At 45.1% G+C, this 11,529-nt stretch overlaps 1 long non-coding RNA gene across 1 annotated transcript; it reads left to right on the top strand.

Annotated features, from left to right (window-relative positions):
* The first annotated feature begins 1,377 nt into the window (after nt 1–1,377).
* Nucleotides 1,378–9,684, top strand: LOC308676219. Its single transcript, XR_014028289.1, has 3 exons — nt 1,378–1,880; nt 6,987–7,168; nt 9,459–9,684. It is a non-coding gene; the product is annotated as an uncharacterized lncRNA (long non-coding RNA).
* Nucleotides 9,685–11,529: the final 1,845 nt, after the last annotated feature.

Raw genomic sequence — 11,529 nt, 5'->3', positions numbered from 1 at the left:
TAAGACTTGCCGAAGGGGGTGGTGGTGTGTGCCTGGGTGGGTGGTGGGGCTGACTGGAGAGGCATGGCTCAACCCTGAGGTACAAACCTCAAAATCGTCCCCCTCCCGCTCTGACCAAATGGCTCCTCACAGCTTTTCGTGCCAAAGCTCCCCTTTTCTGACACACACACACACACACACACGCACCCCGCTTCTCCTCACCAGAAATCGTCTACACGACAGCATCCCATTCTTAAGAAAGGTAGCCAACTTCCACAAGTCTCCCAAGCTTCCCTCGTTCGGGAGACCTGAGAAACGCTACCTTTCTATGCACGTGAGAACGATTTTCTCTCTCTCTCTCTGAGGGAAAACCGATCCCGCCTCTCTCTCTCTCTCTCCCCCCACCACCCCTCACCCGGGACCCGGTCCTGCCCCGCCATCACCCCTGAGGGGCCCTTTCTCTTCTTCTGCACCTCCTCCTCCCTGGACCCCATGTCGGCTGTTCCTCCCCCTCCCCCCCACCCAAAAAATTACACCTTCCCATTTCCAACTTCCCCCCCCCCTTCCTCCTCTTCCTCTCCCCTACCCCCCGTCAGGGTCTTCCCCTCCCCATCAGGTATCCCCGGCCCCGCCCACCAGATGCGCGCTCGCTCTTCCGTGCGCGGCCCCCCCCACCCAGCACACCCGTCACTCAGCCGCGCGCCGCTGCGTCTCCCCCCCCCTCCCGCGCCATTGGGTGGGAGGGGGGGTGTCTCGCGCTGCGCCCCCCCCTTGTCCTTCCCCCCCCCGCGCGCGTCACCTGCTCCTACCCGCTCCTCCCCCCCTCTCCTCCGCTCAAGGGGGGGCGCGCGCGCGGCCCCCTCCTCCTCCGGTTCGGCCTCGCGCCCCCGCGGCGCTTCGCGCTCTCGTCGCTCGTCTTGCCTTTCCGCCTCGCGCCCTGTGAGGGAAGGACGAGGGGAGGGGGGAGAGAAGAAAAGAGGGAAGGGGGGAAAAAGGGTGACAAGCCGCCGCTTCCACCGCCACCGACAGGGACCAGGGGGCGGGGCCAACGCACACAGGAGAGAGCGTCCCGCGTCAGAGCTCGCGAGACTCGCGCTCCTTTTTTTTTTCTCTTTCCCCCCCCCCCGCACTCCCTCACGAACCCCGCCTCCGCGCAAGACCGGCCGGATCTCCTGTTGTTCCTCGAATCGGTACTTTCGACGCGAGCGAGAGCGGGGGGGGGGGGAAATCCGCTTCCCACCGCGAGCCCTCTGAGCACGCTGCCCCGTTTCTCCGGAGGCTTTTCGGGCACTCGGAGGCGCTTTGGAGGTTTTCCTAGCCTTCCCGCGGAGCGCTACCTCGGGGCGAATCGGCCGTTCCGAAATGTCCGCCGGAGCCCTTTGTGAAGGGAAGCGAGTCGGCGCTTCCGTCCTCGCAGATTCTTCCCAGGCTGACAGGAAAAAGGCGCGTCGTTTCGGGGGCTTGGCGGCGCGCCCTGGTGTCGTGACGCCTTGTGGGCGAGAGGGGGCCCCGGTCGAAATGTTTCGCTTGGATTCGGTGGAGGACGAAAGCGCGAGGGGCGAATCTGCCTGAGGAAAGCCGCCGCTCCTTCTAACGGGACCGGCGACGCTTTCGCCTCAGAGGAGAAAAGCCGGCGCTCCTTTTGCCGCGGAGAATGAAGCCAAAATGGAGACTCGAGTCCCTCCAAAGCCGCTTTGGCTCATCCACTTCCAGCTAAAAATGGAAACCTCGGGGATTTTGAGTCCCAGAAGAGAAACGAGACGGAGGGGACGCCTGGCTTAACCTATAGGGCAGTTCGGAGACCGTAGGATCTGCTCAGGCCCCCAAGTCGAGAGGGACAGACTTTGAAACTTTTTAGCTTTTTCTTCGCCATGTGGCAGAATAGTAGTTTTTCAACACAGGTGCGTGGGCCTCAGCTTCCACTGGGGAATCCAGCAGGGAAAAACGCAACTGTTTCTCTCTGGTATTATTACATAAAAATCAATTGGCTCCCTGAAGTTTTCTTTGGGATTGGGGGGGGGGACGTGCAGTTGAAAAAAAGTATTGCAGTCCAGTCAAATATGCATGCATCCTCCCCCCCTCCCCCACATGCCAAAAATGTACCTTGAAGACTAACAAATTCAGGAGGCGCTGTATTCTCAACAGGTGCGGGACAAGCAGAAATCCATCCCATGGTTAACATATTAGAAAAGGTTAACCATCCCATGGTTAGTAATAATAATAATAATGTTGGAAGGGACCTTGGAGATCATCTAGTCCAACCCCCTACTCAGGCAGGAAACTCTATACCATTTCAGGCAAATGGCTGCCCAGTCTCTTCCAGTGTTGGAGCATTCACAACTTCTGGAGGCCAGTTGTTCCACTGGTTAGCTGTCAGGAAGTTTCTCCTTAGTTCTAGCTTGCTTCTCTCCTTGACTAGTTTCCATCCGTTGCTTCTTGTCCTGCTTTCTAGTAGAATGTCAATAATGCATTCAGAATTTGACCTGTTAGTGAAACTTTTTGAAGCTTTACCGGCTCTAGAAATAACGGCACTGGGAAAGCTCAAGGTAAAGCCAGAGATGATGATCACTGCTTCATTTCGTGACTCATTTCCATGAGTTTTCTGGAACTAACAGAATAAAAATTCCCAGATATTCCTTGTAATTAATGCCCAAGCAGCCTGTTGAAGTCTGCACTAGATGTATTTTATAAAGTAAAATGCGTCATAATAAATATAAAGGTAAAGGTAATAAATTTAACAATAGGTTATGCTTTCCTGAAAAATGATATTCAATGCTTATTATAATAGTATTTTTAACATAACGGTCTCTGTAACGTGATGGTGGTTAGATTTTTATATTACAGTCCTTATTGTTAACATTGGTTTAAATATATAAGTATTTTATTGCTCAATACGCATACCTAAAGTTACTTTTCTGATAAGTTATTGCATTTCATTATTCTTTCTCCAAGTAGTGTGGAGGGTTGTATAGTGTGGAGGATGGTGTGGAATTTTGATTAAAGACTAGGATCTAGAACAGGGGTGTCAAACTGGTGGCCTGCGGGCCGGATACATCAAATGCAGGCCACGCCCACCCCATATCTGCAAAGGCAAAAAACATGATATGTCATGATACATCATGTGATTCAACAAAGTTTGACATCTGTGATCTAGAACAATGTTTCTCAATCTCAGCAACTTTAAAATGGGTGGACTGGGGGATTCTGGGAGTTGAAGTTGCACATCTTAAAGTTGCTGAGGATGAGAAACACTGAACTAGAAGATCTGGGTATGAATTCCCCCTCACCATAGAGGTTTGCTGGGTGATTTGGAGCCAGACACTCAGCCTGATTTATGCCACAAGGTCATTGCCATGGGGATAAAGCAGGAGATAGGTAGGAGTGTTTATGCTTGTTATTTGAGCTCTTGAAGGAAAAGCAGGCTATGAATAAGAAATACTTTTGTGAACAAACAAAATTCTGTTGATGGCTTATAAGGCATGGGAATTAAATTGGTTAAGCAGTTGTTCATTGTACTGAAATATATGAAGAAATTCCAGTAAAGTATTAACAAATCAGAGGACAGGCCACAATGGAAATGAGTGTTTTTGTATAAAAGGAAAAAAAATGGAGAGTGGTTTAAGAGAAAAGGTGAGTGAGTAAAGGACAGACTGAAATTAAATTAGTTTCCTAAAGCTGAACAGAGTTTTTTTATTGTAAGCTACCTAGAGTCACTTAGGTGAGATGGATAGTGTAAAAATATGATGAATAAAAAAATAAATTATGGATTACTTTGGAAATACTAAAGCAGTATTTTACCTCTGTTGAGCTTCTTATAACAAGTTACTTTGGACAGTGGGTGGTATATACATTTAATAAATACATAAAGTAAATAAAATAAGTCTTGGGTTATTTCTTTCAAAAAAAGGGAAGCATGAATAAATTTTACAGCCCTGGAACTTTTGATCATTCAGAAAAACCTGGTTAACATTGCTTTGACACCTACCTAAACTGTAAAGTTAGTAAACTTCATAACTTTGGGGGATAATTATTTCAATGCAGTAGCTTTTTAAATTTTAAAAGTATTTTTTTAAACTTTTTCTCTTTAAATGGCTTGACATCTAAGTATATTTAGTTGTAAATGGTGGTAAACAGCAAAATTCTAAAATTTAGAATAATAAAAAACCCACTTTTCACCATGTATCAATTTATTAACCTTGAAATTCCTTTGATGTGGTGCCTAAAGAACTATTTGCCATCTCATTCTTGTTTTCTTATCCAAAGGGGATATAAATTGGGATTATAGTTAAGGACCCACTATTCACATTATCAGGTTACAAATGTAACAATATTTTTAACATTTGAGCCAGAATAATTGTGTGTGTTTGTATGTCAGTGTGTGTTAAAAACCTGTGTCCACATTCATACAGTGAAAGCAGACATCTGATTTCAACATACTACCGGTATGACTTGCTTCCTTAAAAGCTGCTTTGCTTTGAAATGTGGAATGTAGGTAGAACAACACTATTATTTTTCTCCACTAGATGGCAATAACTATTAAAGTCTTAAAATTTAGCCACTGGATGATCCTTAAAAAGACATGATTGACACATAAGCAGAAATAGGATGGTTTTTTTCTGGTTTTGGCTTCCATCTCTTCTCAGAAATTGTCCCCTTTTATCTAGTGCCTTATTTCTGTAGTTCTCAAACCCACATTTGCAGTTGCATTAGCCGTATGATTTTATTTCGTATGTAATATAGCCTTAGAAAGGATGGCCAGTTATACATGGGCAACCTGTTCCATAATTACAAGAACCCTTTAAAATAGATTATGCTGAGTGAAATAATGGTTTGAAGTCTTCAACACAGCCTGCTGAGAGAGTATCTGGTTCTTCCTAATGCTAGTTTGATTCTTGCCCTGATTGATTTCAAGCAGAGTTCAATTTAGGTACTTCTGGAATTTCAAGTGTAAAGTTTATTACCTTATTCTGCATTGGCTAGGCTTCATACATGCCACACTTAGACCAAAGGGTGTGAGAATGGACATGTAAAACTTCTCTATCTCTCTCTTGAATGTAAATTACAAGGTCTTTCCCCATTGAAAGCCAAATAAATATCTTACAAGCAGCAGCAATTTGAAGCCACAGCAAACAGGCCCAGCCTGTTGACAGACAGTAAGGAAGATGACTTGTATGTCAGTGTGTGTTAAAAACCTGTGTCCACATTCATACAGTGAAAGCAGACATCTGATTTCAACATACTACATGATACCCAACTTTTTATTTCCACCCCAAATCAACCCGGTGATGCCCTCGCTGTGATGTCCCGTTGCCTGGAGGCGGTAGGGCTCTGGATGGGGAGGAACAGGCTTCGTCTTAATCCTGACAAGACCGAGTGGCTGTACATACCAGCATCTCGGGTTACCCAGTTTATTCCATCTTTAACTATGGGGGGGGTGAGGTGTTACCCCCCGAAGATAGGGCTTGCAACTTGGGCATCCTCCTTGATTCACAGCTCAGTTTAGAAGATCATATAGGAGCTGTGACCAGGAGGGCTTTTGCCCAGGTTCGCCTGGTGCGCCAGTTGCGGCTCTATTTGGACCGAGATGCCCTACGTACAGTCACTCATGCGCTCGTGACCTCTCGGATAGACTACTGCAATGCTCTCTACATGGGGCTGCCCTTGAGGACCACTCGGAGGCTCCAACTGGTGCAGAATGCGGCCGCGCAAGTTGTGATGGGGGTCTCCCGATACTCCCATATAACGCCTCTGCTCCACGAGCTGCATTGGCTTCCAGTTGCCCTCCGGGTGAGATTCAAGGTGCTGGTGATGACCTATAAAGCCCTAAATGGCATGGGTCTGGATTATTTACAGGAGCACCTTCTGCCGGCGTCAACTTCCCATCGTCCTGTGCGCTCCCACAGAGAGGGCCTCCTCAGGGTGCCGTTGGTCAGGGAGTGCCGGCTGGTGGCCCCCAGGGGGAGAGCATTCTCTGTGGGCGTGCCTGCCCTCTGGAACCAGCTACCTGTTGAGCTCCGGATGGCTCCCGACCTTTGCTCCTTTCGCCGCGACCTGAAAACTTGGTTATTTGAGCTTGCCGGCCTGGACTGAGGGTTTGGGATTTTAAATGTGATTTACTTGTTGGGGCTAATTTAATTTAATTTATTTTTAACCTTGTATATTGTGTTTTAACTGCCCTGTACACCGCCCCGAGTCCTTCGGGAGAAGGGTGGTATATAAATCCAATTAAATAAATAAATAAATAAATAAATAAATAAAATAAACAAAACGGATTAAAATACCCCTTTAAGTCCAAAACATTGATATAACATTTGGCAATAGCTCAGGCAGATGCCATCCTTATTCACTGAAGGCTAAGAAGGAGGTGATATAACATAGACTTGGAAGATTATTATTATAGCCAATCTCAGTAAAGATAGTTTTAGCCTTTCTATGGAATTTTATTTCCTGGTCTAATCTATTTAGTGGGACTGACGCATAGCTATGCCAAGATCCCTAGAGCAGAATTGATTGCCACAGCAAACTTCATTTTTACAAAATGTTAGGGAATAGCAACCAGAGATGTGTATAGTTTTAAAAAATGTCTTGTTGACATGAAGCTTGATTCCTGGCCTGTACACTGTCATTATTTTCTTGGCAACAGTAAGGATATGTCATCCTTTTGCTTTCTTCCAGGATGCTTTTTAGACGTCCCTAACCATGTAGAAACTCCAGTGGTTTCAGATCCAGTTAACTCTGGAGATCAGCAAGATCAACTGTGTACAACCTGCATTTTTATATGATTAAGCGGTAGTTTCTGCAACCCTGGTCAAATTGTATGTCTCAATGAATTCCTAAATAAATGCAAGATAACACTGCCTTTTTAAGGTATTAAGTTATATGTGACAGTTTTCTGCTAATTCGAATGAGGCTTACTCTTTATGTGCAGTTTTTAATGGATTCAAAATATATGCAAAAGATTGGATATCCTTCCAGTTGATTGACTGCTATTTTTTTTCTCCCTACAGTAAAAAGGTGATTGATTTATTAGGCCTAAAATTAGCTGAGCAAAGTTAATTCCACAGATGAACAATTCTAACCCTTCTAACCTTTTGGACTGTAATCAGACTGTCTGGTTTCAATAACCATGGGCTCCCCCCTAAACAGCTGCCTTAAGAATTGGAAAATGCAGATCATTTCTTCTGACAAAGTAAGGAGAAATATTCCTTTCCCTCCTCTCTCTCATCTTACAGTTAGCATTTGAATTGTGGGAAACTTTAAATGGAAATTATATGGAACTGTTGAAGTCAAGGAGAGATCTGGCAAGATCAAGAACAATCTCTGATATAATTGCCTAAAAACTTTGAACAGCAGAGCAGAACCCACAAAATAATAATAATAATAATAATAATAATAATAATAATAATAATAATAATAATAATAAAGTTGGAAGGGACCTTGGAGGTCATCTAGTCCAACCCCCTGCTCAGGCAGGAAACCTTATACCATTTCAGGCAAATGGCTGTCCAGTCTCTTCTTAAAAACCTCCAGTGTTGGAGCATTCACCACCTCTGGAGGCAGGTTGTTCCACTGGTTAATTGTTCTAACTGTCAGGAAGTTTCTCCTTAGTTCTAGGTTGCTTCTCTCCTTGACTAGTTTCCATCCGTTGCTTCTTGTCCTGCTTTCAGGTGCTTTGGAGAATAGCTTGACTCCCTCTTCTTTGTGGCAGCCCCTGAGATATTGGAACACTGCTATCATGTCACCCCTCACTCTTCTCTTCGTTAAACTACACATACCCAATTCCAGCAACCGTTCCCTATATGTTTTAGCCTCCAGTCCCCCAATCATCTTTGTTGCTCTTCTCTGTACCCTTTCTAGAGTCTCGACATCTTTTTTACATCGTGGTGACCAAAACTGGATGCAGTATTCCAGGTGTGGCCTTACCAAAGCATTGTAAAGTGGTATTAGTACTTCACGTGATCTTGATTCTATCTCTCTGTTAATGCAGCCTAGCACTGTGTTGGCTTTTTTGGCAGCTGCAGCACACTGCTGGCTCATATTGAAGTGATTGTCTACTAAGACTCCGAGATCCATTTCACAGATCCCTCTCTCAAATTCTGAATAATCCTCTGTTCTGCTACACCATCTTTTCCCTAAACAGGGCAGGTGAGAGTTCAGTTGGTCCAAGATGCTATTTCAGCAAGCATCCATTAGGAGAGACCACCTGTCTTTAGGGTGCCTGCATCAGGAAAAGTCCCTTAGGAATCTGATCTGGGTTTTTCTTTTTTTTTTCCTGATCAGGGTAAGTTTGCATCCCACCCTCGCACCCCAGATGCAGCGTAACCATCAACAATAAAATATTTTGAGTATGTCTACAAGAGCGGCAGATAAAGGAGATGACATCCAATCCAGGTTGAGCTGTTCCAGCTCCATGTCCCCTTGGGTGAATCTTCCTGTACACGATCCCACATAATAAAGTCTGAGCATGTGGAAGATGTTAGTGCAAAAGTTAAGACTAAAGAGCCCTTTGATGGGCTACCTTTCTAAATGCAGGGATACCTGTTGGGGAAGTCATGATATACGCAGTCTAATTAACTCTGGGAGTGATCTATTTATTTAATTTCAGCATATTTTGGTAACTTGACTTAGAAAAACTTACTTTTTTTTCTTTAAAAACATTTTATTTTAAAAATAAACATGCCCCCAATTGGCACCCGCCCTCCTCCACTTATAGAAATGAGTCCGAGAATACATGATAAAGCGTGTACCAAGCTCTTAAGTGTGTACCATTCACAAGTGTAAAAACTCTAGCCCTGCATGGTTAAGATCTAAACCACCTTTGCCCCTCAGGTGCATTGGAGTAGAGTTAGGGAAGCTGTGTTCCAGTGCATTCAGAAGATGCCAAGCTAACCAAGGCTGCTGTAAACTAAGCTGGTTTCCAAAGTATTTTTAAAAGCCAAGCTCTGAGATGTACAAGTAATTGAGCTGGCCTAGTTAAGGCTAAATTAATTCATGTTTTATCCGGAAAGTGAAGCATTGCTTGATAAAAGGTGTTGAGTGTTTAGCGGCCGCTGTGCTTCAAAGAATTATAGCAGTATTCCCAGCCAACTTCCCTGCACTGTCTTCTCCTCTGACACATACTCATCATCACTGCTTGCATGATCTAGCACTGTGCTTCTTCAACCTTGGCAACTTTTAAGATGCGGGGACTTCAACTCCCAGAATTGAAGAATCCACCCTGCCATGCTGGCTGAGGAATTCTGGGAGTTGAAGTCCATGCATCTTTAAAAAGTTGCCAAGGTTGAGAAACAGTTCCTGGGAATGTCAACTGGGCTTCCTGTACGTCTAATTCTGCTTTGATTCCCCCTCCCAGCTTCCTACAAGCACATCCTGAAGATATGTCTTTTCTTCTCCAATAAAACAGCGGTAGAATCCATGATGGCGAAAACGGCGTGTTCTTTTTATCCATTCAAAAATCTCTCTCCCATCTTCTCCCCCAGCTCCTTTGCTCCCAGAAAAACAAGAGGTGGATCCGTGCGGCTCCTTATTCTAAGGAAGCAGAACTCTTAAGGGGAAACATCTGAGCATTCCTGAAGAGATGAACAGCTGAAGACCAGAGGATTCAGCTGCACTACTTCCTGTTCAGCAGGAAATCAGCTACCACTGCGGCTGCCCCTTTGATAAAGACCCATGTGCATGTTTTGCAATTGGTTTGATAAAGAGCTGCCTGTGATATCTCGCTCTCTTACTACAGGCATAGCCTTCTAGAACGTGTCATTTCCTAGTTGTCTTCAACTGCAGCTCTCAGCATCTTCAGCCGTGAGATAAGAAGCTGGTCCACATCTATGCAGGACAGGCAGTTGAGGAAGATGGAGGATAAGATATCAGCCTGGTTTTAACGTTTCGGGAGCTCTCCCGATCGTGGTCCGACATCAAATCAGGTAGTTTTGTTCTTGAAATAAAAACACAAGAGGCAAGCAAACCCCTGTCCTTACCTCCCCCAAGTTCCTAAACTCGACTTGGATTTAACTTCTACCACACCCCAATAGTCTGCTTCCTTCTTTGAAAAACAAACAAACAAACAAACCCCAAGCAACGAAGCCATCTCCCAGTGGAGCCATGCAGTCTGTTCCCCCCAGATACTGTGTGACTTTGTCTCTATAAATAGGGATCTCTGGGGAGGGTCAGGCAATGTATGACTGGGGGCAAAGCACATATATGGGGATAATATGCATGTCCCAGGAATTCCTGAGTCCGAAGTCCAACTTTCTGTACTGACCCCCAACTCTGACAATGATCCAAAACTGATGCCAAGTTTCCATCGATATAAGCAAACAAGCATCTGAGGAATGGTGCAGAGTGCGTGCAAAAGACTGGCTAGAGTACGCCTTTCTCCATCCTCGCGCCTTCCAGATGTGCTAGCTAGATCAAACGCTCCGCCAGGGACTGTGGGATTTAAGGGGTCCCAAGAAGGGGGAAAGGGACCAGCTGGAAAAACTGGATTTACAATGCTGAATCAAAGTTGCAAGTACTTCCTCCAGGGGTAGGCAACCTTGGCTCTTTTTATGACTTGTGGACTTATTCTCCCAGAATTCCTGAGCCAACCAGTTGAGGAATACCTGTACTAAAAAAAATGATCAAAGATGCTTTGAGGAGAAAAATAACAGAGGAGGCTGTTGCGTTCTAGCTAGGCCTGTTCTTTCAGAGCGGAAACCGGTAGGATAAATGGCAACCCATTCAACTTCTAGCACTCTAAAGCATGGTTCTTCAAACTTGGCCCTTTTATTACTTCCTCAGCAAAGCTGGCTGAGGAATTCTGGCAGTTGAAGTCCACGAGTCATAAAAAAGCCAAGGTTGCCTACCCCTGCCCGAGCCCATCAAATTGATCGGAAGGTTTGGTATCGGATGTTTTCAGATTAATTGTAAAACGAGCAGCGAGGGGAACTACACAGCGAAAGTTGAAGAGGAGATCAGTTTCAGAAAACTAGGCCACGAAGTTAGGCCCCTTTCTTGGGACACAGCGGTTTTAACACCTGCTCAAAAGTCAGCCCACCCAATCTTGGTTGGTGAACTCTTACCATTCCAGATGCAGAGATGGGAAGAGAAGCAAATGGCAAAACGAATGGACTGCATTAACCTTTTCAAACCCACCCATTTTGAAATATCAGAAATAACCAAAGACCCTTTGATTGTCTTCTCCAGTTCAGCAGAAAAACAAAGTTGAAATCTTAAAAGAGTCCCACCAAAGCTGTTCTTTTTCCCAACAACTGCCTACTGTAAACATTTTACCGTCCGATCAAAAAATCCACCAAATGGAGACGTTCCGCAGGGAAGGATCCCTAGATTCACACCCCCTGCTTTTCAGGAGCAGCCCATTTCAACAACTTGTCCGGGGCTTGAAAATTGTCTCTTAGGAAATGCAAACAAACGGGGTCGTTGGACGTTGGGAGACTGTGGAGTGACATCAACATCACACAGCTTTGGGGTTAAATTCCAACAGTGGCAGTTACTTAACAGTTTTTCCGTCGAGACAAAAAAACACAAGGATACGAGTGACGACGACGGCCCTCT

Source organism: Vipera berus, assembly GCF_964194415.1.
Source record: "Vipera berus genome assembly, chromosome: W".
Taxonomy (NCBI): domain Eukaryota; kingdom Metazoa; phylum Chordata; class Lepidosauria; order Squamata; family Viperidae; genus Vipera; species Vipera berus.
This window is presented reverse-complemented; position numbering and strand designations above follow the sequence as displayed.